The sequence below is a fragment of the Hibiscus syriacus genome, unplaced genomic scaffold, assembly GCF_006381635.1.
Source record: "Hibiscus syriacus cultivar Baekdansim isolate YM2019G1 unplaced genomic scaffold, ASM638163v2 tig00005406_pilon, whole genome shotgun sequence".
NCBI lineage: Eukaryota > Viridiplantae > Streptophyta > Magnoliopsida > Malvales > Malvaceae > Hibiscus > Hibiscus syriacus.
Genome location: NW_024062056.1, coordinates 2,054,003 through 2,066,994, shown reverse-complemented (window position 1 = coordinate 2,066,994; position 12,992 = coordinate 2,054,003).

Sequence of the window (12,992 nt, the reverse complement as noted above, 5' to 3'; positions counted from 1 at the left end):
GAGATTCTAAAATCCTAAAACAAACCAGAATCCGGAGGATCCTGAGTTTCTTTATCATCGGAAGAAGTACTTCCATCGCCTGAAATTTGAAGATTTGTATGGAAGATAACAGTAAACTGATGTAGTAGAGATTCTAAAAGAGAGACTATTGACAAGTTCATCTGGCCTGAATGGAGGAAGCAAGCAATCAACAGTGACAATACCAGGAGAAAGTCATTTACAAAGCTGTAATGGTTGGACTGCAAGCTAAAACAGAGACATGCTACTTGCAAGGTGGCCATATAAGAAGATAATGGGAATGTTTATGTATCTCAGTTTTCACTTCTAAAATGGTTTTATTATTCTAATTACATCAAATATTGTTTCAGATGAATATAAAATGTAAACATGCTCTATTTTCAAAGCATTTCCGCCCAATAACTTTGGACATGTATTTTCAAAAAACCATTACAACACAACCCAAATAGAAAAGGCAATCTGCAGAATCATTCTGCATTTTTACATGTATAAATATATCTGGTTGCTTTTAAGACTATTTAAATTTATTTCTCTCAAAAGGCTTTCCATTTACTATCTTCCCTTGTTTTGCCATGAAGCATAAAGGTAGAATCAGGCTTCAAATTGACCTAACACTGAGACTATGACAGTTATATTTAATGTCGAACAATAGCAAAAAATGTTTCTTGCCTGAGATAAAATTGGAATAGAAGCCCCATATAGAATTTCTGAACAAAGATTGAGAAAAATGTATTAGAAATAATATAATAATAACTAGAAGTTCAATATAATACTATTCTATTTCCTCCAATAAATTCATGTTTAATTCAACACAAATTGAGAAGCTATTAATACAGGGTGGCAAAAACCTAAGAGCCACTCAACAAAAGGCATTTCACAAATATGTGAAGATTCAATAAAAACTGAAATTTACTGACTAGAAGTAGGGAACAGAAACATTTATATAGAGGTCGTCAAGAGGCAAATAGATCCCAAATGTATCAATTAATCTGCCTGTAAAATGCAATTCATTTCAACTAACCCTCATCACATTCAATCAATTAGCTCAAATGCAAGTCTCTCCTGCAAAGATTAATCCCACCCGCCAATCAGCATGCTAATTAATTAGGTCCAAAACATGTCACACACCTATGCACACAAACTATTAATTTACAAACTCCATCAGGTACTTCAAGAGTGATATGGCTTTGTTTCTATCGATATGTTTAAATTACAATACAAATCAATTTAGAGGGACCTAGAGGAACAAAATAGTGAAAATAAAAAGAATCAGAAGGGGAAATAACGATATCATATTGTTTCATCTTGGAGACTACTTCGAGCAGATTGTTGAAAGACACAATTGAGGGCAAGTTTCTCATTAAAATCATGAAATTGAAAAAACCCAGAGCTTCATCAAGCTCAAAGGATCTCGATTTACACTTATCTATGACCAATGTCTCCAGATGGGTGGGTTTAGACATACCCATATTCACATTTTCAACAGAAGCAGTGGAAAAACTTGAAAGAAAACACGTAATGGGCAGTTTAGAAAAGTAAAATGGAAGAGAATTACCAGGGAAAGGTAGAATCAAAGTAAGAATCGCTGAGGTTATTCCCTTCATCATATATAAAACCTCAAATTACTGTCACGACCTGGATACAACCAGTCAAACCCTAAAGCTCAAATCCATAAATGATACTGATGGTTTACTGACTGATATTTTGAAATTCAGCCCTAGGACGAAGACACCATAAATTTAAGTCGCATAAAAGGGGAAAACATGTTCATCAACGTAGTTATAAAGAGATCTAATAGAAAAGGAAAAGAAAAATTAGTGGTAAAATGATGACAAGGATTTCGAAGAGCCTCGACCAGGAACGGATCAACGGCTGACTCTTTGTCATTGACAGCTGCATCAGAGGCAGATGGGTTTGATTTAACGATGGGATTTACTGGTAACTCGAACAACTTTCTCCATCAAAATGCCCAAACGAGAAGCTACTGCAACTAAAGGTTAAGGGGAAAATGAAAAAGGTTAAAAGGGAGTGGGACTTATAATCTATAAACTTGCGGCATTTGTAAATGAAAACGCCACTAAAGTACGAGTTTATAGTGGCGTTTGTATAAAAACGCCACTAAAATTCAAGTCTATAGCGGTGTTTGTATAAAAACGCCGCTACAGTACTACTCTTTAGCGGAGTTTGTAAAAAAAGCCACTATACATGACCCTATTGCGGCGTTTTAATAAAAACACTGCTAAAGTATAACTCTGTTGCGACGTTTTTTAAAAAAATGCCACTATTGATGAACCTATTGTGGCGTTTGTAGAACAAACGTCGCTAAAGTACTACTCTGTCGCGGCGTTTTTATAAAAATGCCACTAAAGTTACCATTTTGTGGCGTTTGGAGTTTAAACGCCGCTATATGTTTAAATTTAGTGGCGTTTACTCCCAAAACGCCACTAAAAACGCCGTTGTAGAACTGTTTTGCTGTAGTGTGCTTACGTCGATCTATCTTAATTCTCTTGAATATAAGAATCACTATCTAGACAAAAGGCTATCTCTCGATGCTCTTACAATGCCCAGACATGTTTTACCAAAACCCCAGGCGATCTCTCGATGCTCTTACAATGTTAAGGTAAAATATTTAAACAATAAGCAAACCAATCATAAGCAAAACATAATTCATCATTCATAAAACATAAAAATATTGTTCAGGCAACACAAAGTTTAACACCAAGTAAGACATTCATGGTGCTATCAAAGATCATCCAAAATTCAATGTTTAGTATAACCCCAAATAGATAAAGAGTTAAAAACAAAGGAAGAACGACTCCCAAAATTGGGGGTTCTGTCACGACGATTCTGATCAGCACTATGCCTGCCTTGGTGATCACCCTCTCTCGTGGCCTAATCATCTCTCTACTAACGTCTGGTTATGGAGGACACCAAGGAAGGTCGGTGGGTAGATGATGAAGAAGCACTACAGTTGCTTGCTCACGCCTTGGGTAAAGTTCTTATCTCTTATTCCTTGCCTCTCTCTTTGGCGGCTATGGCTGTTTATTTATAAGGAAAAATCTTCTAGGGCTTTGTATGCTTTTTGGAGTTTCCTTAAATAACCATTGTCAAATAAATGTTCAGACTTAAAAAGGAAAGGCGACTGTCATAATAACTAAGGCTTTCTTGCACGTGAAGTAGGTCATCCGGCTGGCTTATGACATAGGTGGTTTCGTCACACCTGCTTCAGACTTCCTCAGATAAACCTTGCCTCGGTGAGATAAATCTACTCCTCACGTTCTCATCTATTCCGTTGGCCTTTGCAAATTTAAATTGTCACGACTAAAATGTTCTTCCCCTGTAAGTTTCCTGCACAAACACAATCCAAACAACCCTTTCTCCTCAACAGCATCAGTCAAACCAAATAAATCTTGCCTAAGCAAAATTTATCCACCACAAGCTAATGTAACCTATATACAACTAAAATGCTATGAATACTTTGTTTAGACGAGCAATAACTTAAGTGAAAAGACTAGAAATTAATTCTTTTTACGGAGTTATCACACCCCTAAACTTAAACTATTTCTTATCCTCAAGCAATGTATAATAGCTAGAAGAAAATCAAAATTGTCATGGCAAAACAGAGTTAAGAAAATCATATGGTTTGAGATTTAAGCCCTCAGCAAAAATTGTTTGGCCTCAACATGTTCCACAATCATGTAAGTCAAGTCCCTTCCCTAGTCAGGATTCTTTGCTATAGTGTGTGCGTGATTGTAACCAGTCTTTGTATAAAGGTCATTAGAAAACTTGAGTAACCACTTCTGGGTTGTCAAGGCAGCAAATTATTTTCCAGGCTTAGTTTATACTCCTAGTTATTTATTAACTCTCTTTTTTATAGGGGAGTCAGCTCATTACAACTACCGTTCCACACTCTAGGTGAAAGGGAGCATACCTTCTACTCCCAAGCTAGTCGGGCAGAGTCATCCTGTGACTACTTTCATTCACTTATATACCGTGGCTACTCTTAATTTCTTATGGAGTTTTTATGTTTATGCCTTTGCACAGAGGAGTGTCCCTTCTTATTTTTCAAGTTTTCAAACACTAGAGAGTTTTTACTTCACCCTTAAAATATTTTTGAAGTCTCGGCAAGTAGAAAGTTCTTTTCCAAAAATTTTACAGATTACTTAAAACAAAAACAGCCTACAATCGTGTTTATGAACTTCAAAGAATCAGGTCTAAGGTTGGTTCTCTTCTTTAGACAGTCTTAACAATAATTCTAGCCTAGGCAATCAAATTATGCATTCATCATTGGGCATCCCTAATTCATTCCTAACAATAACCTTAACTTGCTCTATACCCTAACCATTTCCTATAGCCGATGCAACAAACAAAGAAACTTGCTCAATCTTGAGTTAGTTCTCTAAAGGACCCACAAGAGAGAATTGAACGAAAAAAGGTAAACGAGAGAGTGAGATCAGAATGGGGATCAAAAAAAGCCAAGAATATATCCCTAAGTGTAAACATGAGTGTGAGTGGAGTGAAGTCTTAATTTTATTTAGAGTGACCAAGTGAGGCTTTTGTGAGCGTGCTGGTAAGGTTTTTAATTTATTTTTATTTCACTAACCATGTCACAAGAGTTGCTTGATTGTTATACAGCTTCAAGATAAGTGTTTGTCGTTAAAAAGGCTTTAAGCACTCAAATTCTAGAAGATGACAAAAGAGAATACATCTTTCATACTTGTTGTCATGTAAACAACAAAGTTTGTTTCATGATCATCGATGGAGGAAGTTGTACGAATGTTGCAAGTATCCTTATGGTAGAAAAGCTTGACTTGAATACCTCTAAGCATCCGAATCCATATAAACTTCAATGGTTAAATGTCGGAGGAGAATTAAGGATCACAAAGCAAGTTGTCATCCCGTTTTCAATTAGCAAATACCAAGATAAATTTCTTTGTGATGTTGTACCAATGGATGTTGGACATATACTTTTAAGAAGACCATGACAATTCGACAGACGAGCAATCTATGATGGGTTTACAAACAGATATTTTATCAACCATAATGGCAAGAAATTCACTTTGACGCCACTTTCTCCTAGTCAAGTGAATGAAGACCAGATTCATTTGAAGAAAAGCATGGAGTCATACAAAAACGTTGAAAAGGAGAATAATAAGGCATTAAACATCTATGCTGGAAGAAAAGGGATTCGGAAACGCTTGCTGTCACACAAGGCTTTAATTGTACTAATGTACAAGGAGAGTCTACTTTTAACTAATCTCCAATAAGGCTTGATTTTTTCTGTTGTTTCTCTTTTACAGGAATTTGAAGCAATATTCCCAGAAGATATACCAAAATGACTTCCACCTCTTTGAGGAATTGAAAATCAAATCGATTTTATTCCGGTGCTAACATTCCAAATAAACCAGCCTATAGAAGTAATCCGGAGGAAACAAAAGAACTTTAAAAATAGGTTGGTGAGTTAATGGAAAATGGGTACATTAAAGAATGCTTAAGTCCATGTGTTGTTCCAATTTTGCTTGTACTAAAGAAAGATGGTTCGTGGAGAATGTGTGTAGATTGCCGAGCAATTAATCAGATCACCATCAAATATCGACATCTTATTCCAAGGTTTAAGTGGTGCCACTATCTTCTCCAAAATTGTTCTTAAAAGTGAATATCATCATATTAGAATGCGAGAAGAAGATGAATGGAAAACCACTTTCAAAACAAAGCAAGGATTGTACGAATGGTTGGTTATGCCCTTTGGATTAAAAAGCACCCCTAGTACTTTCATGAGGTTAATGAACCATGTACTTTGACCCTTTATCGGTAAGTTTTGTGGGGTATATTTCGATGATATTCTGATTTATAGCCATACTTTGGAAGATCATGTGCAACATCTAAGGTCAGTACTTGAAACTCTTTAGAAGGAGAAGCTTTATGCCAACCTTCAAATATGCTCTTTTTGCAGTAATAAGCTTTCATTCTTAGGATTTATTATAAGTTCACAGGGACTTGAAGTAGATCCAAAAAAGATTAAAGTAAGACAGGAGTGACCAAGACCTACATCAACTAGCCAAGTCAGAAGTTTCCATGGACTTGCAAGGTTTTACCGGAGGTTTGCGTCCAACTTTAGTTCTATTGCATCTCCCTTAACCAGGGTAATTAAAAAGAATTGAATCTTTGAATGGGGTAAAGAACAAGAGGAAGCATTCACGACCATTAAAGAATGCTTGACTAAAGCACCACTACTAGTACTCCCTAATTTCAACAAAACTTTTAAAGTAGAATGTGATGCTTCTGGAATTGGTATAGGTGTCGTTTTGACTCAAGAAGGACGAACAATAGCATACTTTAGTGAAACGTTAAGTGGTGCTACACTAAACTACACCACTTATGACAAAGATATGTATTCTCTTATACGGGCACTAGAAACATGGCAACACTATCTATGGCCCAAGGAGTTTGTTATTCATACAGATCACAATGCATTGAAGCATATTAAAGGCCAACACAAACTTAACAAGTGACATGCTAAATGGGTAGATTTTCTTGAGTCCTTTCCATACGTCATTCACTACAAGAAAGGTAAAGATAATATCGTTACAGATGCCTTTTCAGGAAGGTATATACTTCTTAATACCTTAGACTCTAAGTTACATGGTTTTTCTTTCCTTAAAGATTACTATGCTAATGATCATGATTTTGGAGAGAAATACAAGTCTTGAGAAAAAGGTGCAGTTGAGAAATTCTACAGACATGACGGGTATCTATTCAAAGAAGAAAGTCTATGTATCCCTCAAGGATCCTTCCGAGAAGTATTGGTACGAGAAGCACATGAAGGACTTATGGGACATTTTGGCAAAATCAAGACGTTGGAAATCTTGAAAGAACATCTCTATTGGCCTAAGATGAAAAGAGACGTTGAACGGGTTTGTGAAAGGTACATCGTTTGCAAAAAGGCTAAGTCAAAAGTCATGCCTCATAGACTTTATAAACCTCTTCCCATTCCTACAACACCATGGGTTGATATTTCCATGGATTTCGTGATGGGACTGTCCAAGACAAGAAATGGTCGAGATTCCATATTTTTTGTGGTTGATTAGTTTTCTAAAATGGCCCATTTCATACCATGTCATAAAACCAATGATACAACTCATGTGGCTAATCTATTCTTCAAGGAAGTGGTGAGATTGCATGGCATACCAAGGACCATTGTTTATGATCGCGATGTCAAGTTTCTCAGTCATTTCTGGAGGACATTGTAGAGCAAACTTGGGACTAAATTACTGTTTTCAACAACTTGTCATTCTCAAACTGATGGGCAAACGAAGGTTGTTAATAGAGTGTTATCAACGTTATTGAGAGCCATCATCAAAAAGAACATAAAGACATGGGAAGAATGCCTCCCACATGTTGAATTTTCTTATAATCGGTCAGTTCATTCAGCATCAACGACTTCACCATTTGAGGTAGTGTATGGATTTAATCCTTTAACTCCTTTGGACCTTCTTCCTCTACCTCAAGAACAAATGGTTAACAAGGATGGTAAGAACAAAGCCGAGTTCATCAAGAAGCTACATGAGCAAATTTGGCACAACATTGAGAGAAAAATAAAGCATTACGAGCAACAAACCAATAAGGGACGTAAACAACTCCATTTGGAAGTTGGAGATTTGGTATGGGTGCATTTACGCAAGGAAAGGTTCCCAACTAAAAGAAAGTCTAAACTTTTGCCAAGAGGTGATGGTCCATTTTAGATTATCAAGATCAATGACAATGCATATAAATATGATTTTCCGAGAGAATACAATGTAAGTGCCACTTTCAATATAACAGACCTTTCTCTATTCAAGGATGTTGAAAATTTAGGGATAAATCAAATAAAAGAATAGGGGATGATGTGAGCACATCAACGCCATCTTCAAAGGATATGGAAGTGATGCCACAAGGATCAATCACTCGATCAAGGGCTAAATTGTTCAGGGAATCTCTTACATCTAAATGCATTAAAACCTTTGAATTCTTTAAAAAGGCATCCCCAAATAATAGATTATATACTATGTTTCATGTTAACATATGATAAATCTATGAACCACATATTTATAAGTTTATTTCTTATATTACTTAGCTTATATAATACTTTCTTTTGTAGGTGCATAGGCGGCCACATGATGAGAGCCAACTTAAAGCTAGCATTGGAGTCCACGAGCTATGAAAACATGACTAAGACAACTCCGGGACAGCTCAAGAACATATTGGGACAAAGTTGCCTGCTACCCCCTGAGCTCATATCTGACTTGAGCTGGACTTTTGAGCTAGCTAGACATCTCATTTCAGATGGAAAGTTACACCATCACCACCACCACACAGAGTACTTCAAATATGGCCTATGTCAATTTTGGTGGATTCGTACCTCTTCACGAAGAGTTTCCATTCCAAGAGGTGCCTTTTCACAAGGAGCTGTCCAAAGACTCACCTACATGTCATTCATCTATGGTCAGCTCATCTTCAGCTCATACACATGGTAAGTAACTCAATTGATAAAATGTTACCTTATACACAATGTGACCTTTCATGACAAATTGTTTCCCATTGGATGCCATGTCATATAGGTGCACGTTGGAAGCTAAGTCACGCCTAGATTGTTGCCTATCTTTATTCCATAGACGAGCCCACACAACAAGCATCCTATGATCCCCATGTGAGTGCCTCATGACCAGCCCACCCATGTGCCATGCGTGTGGATCAATTAGGCACCAAAGTGAAGGGATGCCTCTCTATTCGGCCAAAGGAAGATAATTCTTCAAATAACGCCAAGATAAACCATCAAGGAGACCATTCGGCAAAAGGGACATCTTCATTCAACCAAGTATCATACATTTTCATTTAAAGACATGTATCTAGCCGAATAGGCATGTAATTATTTGACCAAACCCCTTGCAAGCCTATAAATAGGCTTTGGAATTTCATTTATAACTCAACCCTTTTGAATATTATAAACTCTTGTGAGATTTTCTCACCTTCAAGTTCTTTAAGAACTTTATCGATTAAGCAAACTTTCTAAGTTTGTGGCGTCAACCCTTTCATTGATACTTTGAGTTCCTAGTTTCCATAACTAGTGGGTTCAAGTCCTAATCTACCATCTCTTACTTAAGTTTATAGAGAACGGGGATAAGCTTTCTATAGTTTTTCTTCTTCTTTAGCTTATTTAAGATACTACTCAACCATCACCATCATCTTCACGTCAACACCATCTCCATTTCCATTACCATTTCAACACCACTGAAACATCCTTCATCATTCATCAAGGTCAACATCCATCATCATCATTGGAGACCGAATCTACTTACATTTAAAGGATATTTCTATATCACTTTCGCAGCCTATCATTGATAAGATTTCTATCCCTTTCATTTCTTATCATTTCCAATACCTTTCTTAATTATCATTATAATTAACCAATTCTTTCTTTATTTGTGTAGAATACTTATAATTCAAGTGTAGCATTTAGTGTCTCTCCTAGATCGGGAAACAACAAGGCTGTCAATTTCTCCATCATTGAAGAAGCTTGGATAACCTTACATCAGTTTAAAATAATTTTAGTACTTTTAAGAGTAAAAGAAAAATGTATGTGAAAATGACATTTTTAAATGCCTTCTATGCTAATAGTTATGGGGGTTTATGATCTTTAGTGAAAATTAATAATATGTTCAAATTAGGCTTAAGTGTAATTTAATTGATTCAACATAATTAATTTTCGTGATATGAGTTGCCAATACCACTAGAGCTGATTAATTTTGCATGCAAAGTGTTTAAGTACTTATTTTTGACCATTTTGTGTACTCGGTATCCGTACTGGTCATCCAATACCGATACTACTCTTGCTAGGTATCGATACTACTAGCCTAGTATCGTTACTGAACTCATCGAGTATCGATAATGTTCATGCAGTACCGATACTACTTGAATGTGTATCGATACCCATGTATCAATACTACTAGAAAAATACCTTGAAGTATTGATACTCCTCGAGGAGTACCGATACTACTTATCGGGTTTAGGCTATAAATCCCTAAAAACACCTAAATATCACTCTTTGCTCACCGTTCTTACTCTCTAAAACTCTAAATCTCCACATTGCTCCATTTCAACGTTTCAAGTCGGAAATCAAATGTTTTTCAACTCCAAATCCTGCTAGTTTCATTAATTTGTGAAAACAACTACTCATTTCCTCTCAATCCTAAATTTTCAAGGTAATGTTTTCTAAACCATTGTTTTATTGATTTTTGAACATAGGACTAGTGTTAGTTCAAATTAGTTAATGGGCTTTTCTTAGATTATAGTATTACACTAGAATCTACAACCAATTTTACAAAATCAACTTTAAAAAAATCGAAATTTAAGATTTTCAAAAAAATATTAAAATTTTTGCCCATTATACATTAGTTTTAGAGAACCTTGAAATTAAGGACTCGTATTGAGTTTTGGGATCAATTGTTGCATACATATGTTTTTAAATTGTAGGTTTACTATTTCGATTTCCTAGAACCATGTCAAAACATGCTAGGTCCTCATCGAGTCGATCAAACCAACCATAAAACCCACCTCCTATTCCACCTTCAAATCCAATCCCAAATGAACCCGAAATGACTATTCTCAATTCATGCTTTAACAACCCTAACCATAGGGGTCTTTACAGTAGGTACGTTAGCTATTTTGAGTCATACAACATTAGGGAAGAGCGTATCCCGTCTTTACAAGCTATGGTAGAGATGAACTTTAAATACCTCCATATCCTTAAAGTGTGGAAGTTTGATAACTTATTTAAAGTTAAACCAATTGTCTATCAACAACTCGTACGCATTTTCTACTCCAATGTTGTTTGCCTACAAAACGTGTCCCAAACCGCCACTGAAAGTATTCGATCCTATCTCTTGGGCTAATGCATTACCATATACTCAGATTACATAGTTGCAGCCTTTGGATTAGATAATCAATGGGTAGATAATGAAAGATATTTAATGTCATCCCTATATGAAGTCAAGAAGAGTGCGAGTGTTTTAGATTACCAAGAGTGTTTCCTTCACCTTATGATCTCTTGGTGGTTTAGACCATCCGAAGGAAAATACTCCACTTTTAGAGTTCTTGATATATGGTGGATCTATTGCATCCAACATAATAAGAAAATAAATCTTTCTCAAATTATTTTTGGGGAACTAGTAGATAACGTAAACAACATTCCTTCAAAATGAGTCGAAACTTTAGTTTATGGTTGTTTACTTAGTGACATGTTCATCAAAGTCGATCTTAAGGTAGACCTTAATGTGGCCATCCCTTTAGGAACCGAAATTAACCTAAAATCTTTGTAAAAATCGGGATGGACAGGTGACAAAGACAATTGAGTTCGCTCAACAAAGAAAACTCTCGGTGTTAGTTCATCACGAGCTACTCCAGCTCCGGTTTTGACTAAGAGCTTGAAGATCTTTTATGGGATGTCGACGATACTGTAAATCAACCCGAAGACCAGCCAACTAGGCAAGATAGTACAATGCCTCCATACTTTCAGTCTTTTATGAAGATATTGGACTTAGGGTTCGCATCTTTGGAGTCCCATTTGACTGCTATGGGAACTCAACAATTGGAGAATCAAAGGGAAAATCAAGTTCAATGCGAAGCAATGGAAAATAGATTCAATGCAGTAGATGAGAGGCTCAATGCACTCACTCGTAATGTTGCTTTCCTTAGAGCACATCGATTTCATCTCGATCCTCCTACGGATGATTGACCTTTCTTGCTAGTTTTCATAGGTTGAACTATGTCTATGAACCTATACATTGTCTTAACATTTTGATGAATGATTTGGTTATTTGAATATTTGGATGTTTATGGTTATTTGTGTGTTTTTGGATGATTGATTATGAATGATTAGTTTTTATTTTAAACTTAAGTGAATATCTATGTTGATTTATTAGTTTTTGCATATTATATCTTAGTACAAATATCACCAATCCCAATTGCATATTAAATATGAAAATTTAATATGTTGACAAACATTTCTCTTGGCTTGATCTTAGCAGCTAAAAATATATAATCAATTGGTTATCTTGTTTATAATTTATAGAGTTTTTTTGATTTAACAAAAAGGGGGAGAAATCTTAAAGTAAGGGGGAGTAATTTTTCAAAGTGTTTTTCCAAAAGAAAATATTAAAATTTCTAAAATGTTTTGTTATATCAAAAAGGGGAGATTGTTGAAAACATTTTGATATTTCAATATAACAAATAAATGTGTTAATGAATTTTAAGATTTTAAATTCGATTTCAAATATAATATTCGATTTAGTTAATCGAATATTATAACTATTACTCTAAGTCTTCAAATATCAATTTTACTACTTACTAAAAGAAAATTTGAGATTTATACTTAAAATATTTTTGGAACAACTTTTACAAAATATTTCGAACCATAATTAAGTCAAAATTGAGATTTCAATAGGGTAGTACCGATACTGCCTTAACAGTATCGATACCCCCAAACATCGAATGCAAAAGAGGTACTGATACCTTACCCAGTATCGATACCCTTAAATATAGTAGTATTGATACCATGATTATGGGTACCAATACTACTCCTTTGTTTTTGACTCCGAGACAAACATCGAATGCAAAACAGGTACCAATACCATGACCGGTATCGATACTACTTTACATAGTTGTATCAATACTCCTCTAGAGGTATCGATACCGTTGAGTTGCAACGGTCAAAATATTTAAATTTTATACAGGTAGTATCGATACCCCTTAGTGGAGTACCGATACCCATTCGCTCCCAACAACTTTTTGAAGTGGAAAACATACAACAACGACTCTATTGACTCCATGATCATCCCCAACATTTAGAATTCATTCAAGGGGTATTTAAACAAATCTTGAAGCCATTGATGAACAAGAAGAAACAAGTATTGAAAAAGATTTCAAAGAGAAAAAGATTT